Here is a 6,014-nt window from a genome sequence, read left to right on the forward strand (position 1 = left end):
AAAGCTTCTGGGAGGAGTTTTAGGCACCCTGCCGCCAGAACACAGGAAAGCTGAATACATGATGCAGAGGCTGCTGGAGCATGCTCCAGCACACCGGGCATTTGTACACATGCTCCCAACACAGCACTGGGCACTTTTAAAAGCTCGTTGAGGGAACTTTTAAAAGTGCCTGGCACTGCAGCGTATGTATTTGTATAAACAGCGAAATGAGCGTCAGCTCTGAGAAAATGGTGGTAGCATGCTTTTGAACTAAAACACATTGAAGGTGTTTTAGTTCAAAAGTGCACTGCTGCCATTTGCTCAGCGCTGACGCACATTTCATCATTTGTACAAATGTGTGCGTTGCAGTGCCAGGCACATCAGCTTGCATGCTCCGCACACTCCATTAACTGAGCCTGCTGACGTGTTGAGTCTTTGGCCCTTTAGCGCAGACAAGTGTATATGTACAAATGCCCCACAAATCGAGTGCTAATGAGGGCATGTGCATAGGTGTCCACATGTATAGGCACCCTCATGTATAGCCTATAGGTATCTTGAGAGGTGCTCTAATTAATGCACCCCTCACTACCCTGAGCGTGCGTATAGACCAGGGCTCGGCAACGTTTGGGAGCGGAGTGCCAAAAACACTAACAGCCTCCACTCGGAAGATGCTGGCGCGCCGGGTGCTGACGGCAGCGGAGCTGTGGCGGGCCCGCCCCTTCCCGTGGTAGCACAGCCCTGGCCCTTGTCCGCCATCCACCCCAGGCAACATGAACGACGTGCCGCTGCTTCCACCAAAGCATTTTTTTTCAAATGTTCTCTAAATTTAAAAAAAAAAAGCGAACTGCGGAAGACCTCCCCAGCCTCGTGGCACGCGCGCATCCCGCCCCCAGCACCGCGGCTCCGGGCCCCGCCCCAGGGCGCTTCTCGCGGGGACAGCGGCGCCCCCGCCCCGCCCCGCCTCCCCCGGTAGTAGCAGCAGCGGCAGCAGGAGCAGGGCCTGCCGCGCCGAGGTAGCGGGCCGGTGTGTAAGGCGTGCGGCATGCAGCGGCAGCGGGCGGGCAGGCGGGCTCGGAGCACGTGGGCGAGTGCCCGGGGCAGGGTTCCCAAGTTTCGGTGTGGGGGGCGCGCAGGCGCAAAGGTGTGGCGCGGGGGGTCGAGGCTTCTGTGGCCCCGCAGCTCAGTGCTAGGCGCAGGCGCAGAAGGTTCCGGGGTTGTTGTGTCAGGCGCTAGGGCGCTGGAGGTTCTCTCCGCCTCAGAGGAGGGGAAGGTTGTACCTCCAGTGAGTGAGAGCCCTGCACTGCCCTGCCAGGCCTCTTTCAGGGCAGCGAGGGGCACGGCCTCTGTAGCTGGGCTTCCTAGCCCGTAGTACTGGAGGCTGTGAGTGGAAGAGGGCAAGGCCCCTACCTCCCCCAGTCGGACTCTGCTCCCTCTCCCTTTTGGCTTTGCTTACTGCCCTGGTGCCATGCGGCCTGCTGGATGTGCTGAAAGAGTGGGCCTCCCTCATGGTGGAAAATTACAAGCCACCCTTAACGAGGGAGGTGGCTGGGGATCCATCAGCTGAATGTGGGGGACAAACATACGGAGAAAAGAGGAAGGGGTGTCAGGTGAATGGTGAGGGACAGCGAGTGGAGTGCACTGGCCGGTTGCCCACTGAAGGGGTCGCGGGAACCTCTGGACACCAGAGGTGTGACGCAGGCCTGTTTGTTGTGCTGCGGAAACGTGTGCCCGGCTCCACCACGATCAGCTATATAAAGGGAGGCCACTGTGAATGCAAGAGCAGATTGCTTGGAATAATAAGAAAGAAAACAGGGAAAGGGGTGAGGTCACAGGTCCAAAACACAAGACTCAGAAGGAGATGCTGAGTAAAGCATTCAGCACCCAGTGCCCACTGAAGGAATCAAGCGAGCCTGCAGATGCCAACTGCTGAAGCTGCCTTCTGATGTGCTCAGAGGAAGAAGATAGCCAGCCCCACACTCACCTGTGTTCCCCCTGGCAAGACCCTCCTTCCTTCCTGGACTTGGCTAGGGATAGAGAGTGCTTAACAAAAATGGTGCAGGGAGAAGTATAGCCAGAACCTCAGCAGCAAGGTCTAGAGTAGGCAAAAAAAACAGCTGCACCCTGGTGCACTCAAGGTTGGCATGTGCCAAGGTCTTCTTCTGGTGGGGAAAAATGCACAGGTATCAGAGGTGTCTGTAAAGTGTGCCAAATACACACCCATGGAGACAGCTCCCTGAATGAGCTGCCAGCTAAGGTCCCCTGTAGCTCTTGGGATCAGAGTGGAATACAGACTTGCCCACCGAGGACCCCTGCCCTCACCTGGGGTGTACCACTGCTTCTTCTCTGGGAGGGAGTGAAGACAGGCAAGATGGACCTTCTTTCTGACCCAGTGAATGGCAGTAGGTAACATTTAGTATAGTTTTCCATTGTACGTTGGTGTAGGTTATGTAGCAACTTCAGGAGCCCTGAAAACTTCGGGCTGGCTGCTGCAAGAAACAGCTTGGCTTTAAGAGAGGTCACAGGCTGGTCGTGCAAAGAATGGGCTGTGTTAGCTTGGTTTGGTTTATTTTATTTTATTTTATTTTTGCCAGAAGGGTAAGCAATATTTTAATTTGCTAAGTTGGTGTAGTAAACCCTGGATTACAACATGAGCCTCTCCTGCTGTTATAAAATGCACCTTGAATTTTAGCTGGAAGACATTCCCTCTCTGCCCTTTATTACAGCCTCACTATTGCAAATGGTGTTTTGTATTGGTAGAGCAGTTTAACTGGCAAAGTAGTCCTCAGTTTCATAGTTTCTAGGGTCGGAAGGGACCTGAGCAGATCATCTAGTCCGACCCCCGCATACTGGTTTATAATGTGCTTATAGAAATACAGAGACTTAGTTGATTATAACAAAAGCATGGAGGTGTCTGGAGTAGTTCCTAGGTTAAATAAATTGAAAGAAAGGTGTTAATCAAGGAAAAGATGCAGGATGCAACTGGATACAGCAGTATAGGTGGGCCTTGGTAAAGAAAGCATAAACCAAGTAATACGGAAGTGTGTGTCCAGGAATAGGAGCAACTTTAGACATAAAAGTGCTTTCCAGAATTCACGGGTTTCCTATTGGGAAGTGGAAGTGTTTTGAGTAATTTGCAGAAAGAATGCATAGCTTTCCATAAGGGTATTCCTCTTTTAAGTGGCCATAAGATGTTGAAAATCAGTTCACTGCATGTCCATGACTGATTTGCTTATGTGAAATGAAGACCTTTGCTCAGTGTGCAGCTGCAGTGAAAAAAGCTGGCAAGATCTTAAAGTGCATAAGAAATAAAATAGTGAATAATACAAAGAATATCATTAATTCCTTCAGATAATCACTGGTGCAGTTGCATCTAGAATATTGGGCACAGTACTGTCTGGCATGCTTTGGAGAGGATATTGTGGAATTAGGGCTGAAAGAAGAGTCTCTGAAGGAGGAATGAGAATGATCAAGGGCATATGAAAGAGATAAGATTGGAAATGAGAGACATATAAAACCAGGGGGTTGCATACTTTGTAGTTTCTTTGCCTTGAACTCATTGCACACAACAAGGGTTCCTTGCATTCTTCATTTCAGTCCCTTCTCCACTCCCTGCAGCCCCTCTTCACTCTTCTGAGGAGCTCTGCAACATTTTTATAGTGCTCTCTTCCATACTGGTGGCTCTTGTCTCCCTCACAAGGAATTCTCTGTGGCCCTCTATTCCTTCCTTTGCCTCTCCAGTTTCCTCGTTACCCACTTCCCTCCATTCCCCATGATCTTTCATTCTTCTTTCCTGATTTTCAAGGGTTCTGCAAGCCTCCATCACATCTTCCTCCAATTTCAGAATCTGTTATATTTTCTACCCCTCCCCCAGCATCTGCATATCTCAATTCCCCTTTTTACCGCATCCTATTATTCTGCTTTTCAGTTATGGTAGAGGACTTTGCGTTTTCCTGAATAGTTTGTTATTTTCTTTGTTCTTCCTGTTCAGGAATTCTCTGTGTCTCTTGCATTTCCCCATCATGATAATTTCTCTTTTTGCTGTCTAGAACAGGGGTGTCAAGCTCATTCAGCCCCACGGGCTGGCTGAGGGGCACAGGGCCAATCTGCAGGCATCTCGTGCAGCAAGCGAACTGGACCAGTCTGGAGCTCGTGTGAAGCCAGTACAAGGCACTTGCTGCATGAGGTGCCTGCTCCAGACCAGCCCTGAGCTCTGGTTCCAGTTTGTAAGACCAATCTGTGGGCCTGATCTAGGCTGACCCTGGAACCAGTATGCAAGGCCAGTCTGGCATGGGTGCTGCATGCAGCATGGCCCCCGGAGAAGCCCCCTGTGCCACATGCCGTACTTGTAGTGCCAAGTTCATCCCCCACATGCTGCATGCAGTGTATGGGGCCAAGTCTGGTGCTTGCCACATATACTGGCAGATATAAGAGATTTTCCCTATTCTAGTTTTCTCCAAAATCAATAGGATTCTGCCTATTCCTTGGAGTGTTGGTGTTTAGACATGATTGTGCTACATCCAAAGGCTGAAATCAAGTTATGCCATCAAGTTGTGAAAGGCCTCAAAAGCATAGCCAGTTTACAAATGGTAAAAGGGAAGATCTGTCAGGAGCTTTTGTTCTCCGTGTTTCCTAACACAAGAACAAGAGACGTTCAAGTAAATGAAAACATGGGAAATTCAGTACTGATTACAGAAAATAATTTCTTCACACACTTTTTGATTAAACTGGAAGTGTTGCCACAAAATGTTTTTGAAGCCAAGAACTTAATATAGGCTGGATAGAAGTCTGGAATTTTTTGATATCCATTCTGTTGGTGCTAAGTTTTGGAATGGAAAACTCTTTAGATCTGAAGCCCATCTGTAACCATGAGATAATTTGCCCCCAACAGGTTTTTTGCATGGTATCCCATCTTTGTGCCTTAAAAGTTTCTACATTGAAACACCTGATACTGTCTACCATTAGAGATGGGATGTTGGGCCTGATCTGGTTTGGCCATTCACATGTTGTTATATGTAAGCCAGAAATGTCACTGTGTGCACGAGAAGTTCCTATTGTTAGATTTTTCTATAAAGTACTACATAAAGTGACCTAAACTTGCTTTTGGTTTCAGAGAGTTTGAAATGCTTTGTAATCTGCCAGTTAAAAATGGTCTTAATCTTGGATCAAACTATATTAACACTGTTCAAGTGGACGACTTATTTAAAGTAATTGTATAGTCTCTTGAGGAAACATTGCAGACATGCATAAAGAAAGTTAGGTTTATCACTGTGCTTGCTGATGGATTCGCTGACAGGTCTGGAGCTGTGCAAGAGCCAGCGTATATTGGATTTGTTCAGGAGGGGAAACCTATTATGTCAGCAAAAAGAGCACAAGATGTGGAATCTAGGACAGCTGAAAATATTGCACAGGGAATAAAAACAGTTTTAGAAGTTATGGGGATCAGGCTGAAAAGTTCAAATTAGAACCAGCCAGTCTGAATCTAAATGGTCCAGCAGTGAAACTAGGCTCCGTAAGCCATTTTTAGACAATTTCATGCAGTGTCATCAAGAATCATAGAAGTCGGGTTGGAATGGACCTTGTAGATCTTCAAGTCCAACCCCCCACCTGGGCAGGAGAAAAACTGGGCTCAAATGACTCCAGCCAGGTAGGCATCAAGCCTGTTAATGACCCCCAGGATAGGAACCAGCACCACTTCCCTTGGAAGTTGGTTCCAGATCCTAGCCGCCTTAACTGTGAAGTAGTTCTTACAGATGTCTAATCTAAACCTACTCTCTAACAACATGTGGCTGTTATTCCTTGTTATGCCAGGGGGTGCCAGGGGAAACAAGGTCTCTCCCAAACCCTTGTGACCCCCCCCCAGTGAGTTTATAGATGGTCACCAGGTCCCCCCTCAGCCTTCTCTTGCGAAGGCTGAACAGGTTCAGGTCCTGCAGTTTCTCATGGTCATGCGAGTGGCCTCCTCTGGACCCTCTCCATGCTGTCCACATCCCTCCTGAAGTGCGGGGCCCAGAACTGGATGCGGTCCTCCAGCTGCG

General features: G+C 48.9%; 1 protein-coding gene across 1 annotated transcript in view; it reads left to right on the plus strand.

Annotated features, from left to right (window-relative positions):
- The first annotated feature begins 882 nt into the window (after positions 1-882).
- Positions 883-6,014, plus strand: part of C1D (C1D nuclear receptor corepressor) — a 21,776-nt gene continuing 16,644 nt past the window's right edge. Inside the window, exon 1 of the mRNA XM_019549152.1 lies at positions 883-992. The gene's annotated coding sequence lies outside the window, so the exon portion shown is untranslated. The remainder of the gene's footprint in view (positions 993-6,014) is intronic.

Source organism: Crocodylus porosus, unplaced genomic scaffold (genome assembly GCF_001723895.1).
Source record: "Crocodylus porosus isolate Cpor-Errol unplaced genomic scaffold, CroPor_comp1, whole genome shotgun sequence".
NCBI classification, from domain to species: domain Eukaryota; kingdom Metazoa; phylum Chordata; order Crocodylia; family Crocodylidae; genus Crocodylus; species Crocodylus porosus.